Genomic DNA, 2,197 nt, shown 5'->3' with positions numbered 1-2,197 from the left:
AGATATGAGTACTTGCATGTGAAAGACGAGTAGCAAGCATGTGAAAGGTAATGAGTAACTGCAAGCGAAGTTAACCGGTAACTGCATGTGAAAGTCTATGTGTAACTGCAGAGAAAGTTGATGTGGAACTGCATCTGAAAGTTGATGAGTAATTTGTAAGCGAAGTTTATGAGTAGCTGCATGTGAAATGATAAGTAACTGCACTGAAGTTAATGAGTAACTTGCAAGCGAAGTTAATGAGTAACGGCATGCGAAAGGCGACGAGTAACTGCTTGTGAAAGTTGATGTGTAACTGCATGTGAAAGCTAATGTGTAACTGCAGTGAAAATCGATAGGTAACTGCGTGAGAAAGTTGTTGAGTAATTGCAAGCGAAAGTTAATGAGTAGCTTCATGTGAAAGTTAACGAGTACCTGCCTGTGAAAAATGATGAGTACCTGCATGTGAAATGACGAGTAACAGCATGCGAACGATAATGAGTAACTGTATGTGAAAGTTAATGTGTAACTGCATGTGAAAGTTAATACTGGTAGGTTGGTTAATGTGCAACTGTATGTGAAAGTTAATACTGATAGGTTGGTTTATGTGTAACTGCATGTGAAAGTTAATACTGGTAGGTTGGTTTATGTGTAACTGCATGTGAAAGTTAATACTGGTAGGTAGGTTAATGTGTAACTGTATGTGAAAGTTAATACTGGTAGGTTGGTTTATGTGTAACTGCATGTGAAAGTTAATACTTGTAGGTAGGTTAATGTGTAACTGTATGTGAAAGTTAATACTGGTAGGTAGGTTAATGTGTAACTGTATGTGAAAGTTAATACTGGTAGGTAGGTTAATGTGTAACTGTATGTGAAAGTTAATACTGGTAGGTTGGTTTATGTGTAACTGCATGTGAAAGTTAATACTTATAGGTAGGTAGGTTGGTTAATGTGTAACTGCATGTGAAAGTTAATACTGGTAGGTAGGTTAATGTGTAACTGTATGTGAAAGTTAATACTGGTAGGTAGGTTAATGTGTAACTGCATGTGAAAGTTAATACTGGTAGGTAGGTTAATGTGTAACTGTATGTGAAAGTTAATACTTATAGGTAGGTAGGTTGGTTAATGTGTAACTGCATGTGAAAGTTAATACTGGTAGGTAGGTTAATGTGTAACTGTATGTGAAAGTTAATACTGGTAGGTAGGTTAATGTGTAACTGTATGTGAAAGTTAATACTTGTAGGTAGGTAGGTTATTGTGTAACTGCATGTGAAAGTTAATACTGGTAGGTAGGTAGGTTAATGTGTAACTGTATGTGAAAGTTAATACTGGTAGGTAGGTAGGTAGGTTAATGTGTAACTGCATGTGAAAGTTAATACTGGTAGGTAGGTTAATGTGTAACTGTATGTGAAAGTTAATACTGGTAGGTAGGTTAATGTGTAACTGCATGTGAAAGTTAATACTTGTAGGTAGGTTAATGTGTAACTGCATGTGAAAGTTAATACTGGTAGGTAGGTTAATGTGTAACTGCATGTGAAAGTTAATACTTGTAGGTAGGTAGGTAGGTTAATGTGTAACTGCATGTGAAAGTTAATAGTGGTAGGTAGGTAGGTAGGTTAATGTGTAACTGTATGTGAAAGTTAATACTGGTAGGTTGGTTAATGTGTAACTGCATGTGAAAGTTAATACTTGTAGGTAGGTAGGTTGGTTAATGTGTAACTGTATGTGAAAGTTAATACAGTAGGTAGGTAGGTTAATGTGTAACTGGATGTGAAAGTTAATACTTGTAGGTAGGTTGGTTAATGTGTAACTGTATGTGAAAGTTAATACTGGTAGGTTGGTTTATGTGTAACTATGTGAACGTTAATACTGGTTGGTAGGTATGTTTGTTAATGTGGGATCACATTATAAAATAAATGTTTTTTTCCAAAACACGTTGGCCACAATTACTCATACCCTTTTATTAAATACCTTTTTGCAATATCTTTTTGCCAAGATAACTGCTCTGAGTTTTCTGCTATAATGCCTGATGTGTTTGGACAACACCTGACCTGAGATCAGAGACCATTCCTCCATACAGACTCTCCAGATCCTTCAGATTCCCAGATCCATGTTTGTGCTTCTTCTCTTCAGTTCGGACCACTCATTTTCTATAGGGTTCTGGGACGGTCATGGCAGAAGCTTCATTTTGTGCTCCCTAACAAATTTTTGTGTTGATTTT

General features: G+C 36.3%; 1 long non-coding RNA gene across 1 annotated transcript; it reads left to right on the top strand.

Moving 5' to 3' along the window:
- The first annotated feature begins 709 nt into the window (after positions 1-709).
- LOC148977524 (uncharacterized) lies at positions 710-1,867 on the top strand. Its single transcript, XR_016169653.1, has 3 exons — positions 710-1,181; positions 1,220-1,720; positions 1,771-1,867. It is a non-coding gene; the product is annotated as an uncharacterized LOC148977524 (long non-coding RNA).
- Positions 1,868-2,197: the final 330 nt, after the last annotated feature.

Source organism: Pimephales promelas, chromosome 9 (assembly GCF_988280905.1).
Source record: "Pimephales promelas chromosome 9, fPimPro1.hap1.1, whole genome shotgun sequence".
Taxonomy (NCBI): Eukaryota; Metazoa; Chordata; class Actinopteri; order Cypriniformes; family Leuciscidae; genus Pimephales; species Pimephales promelas.
This window is presented reverse-complemented; position numbering and strand designations above follow the sequence as displayed.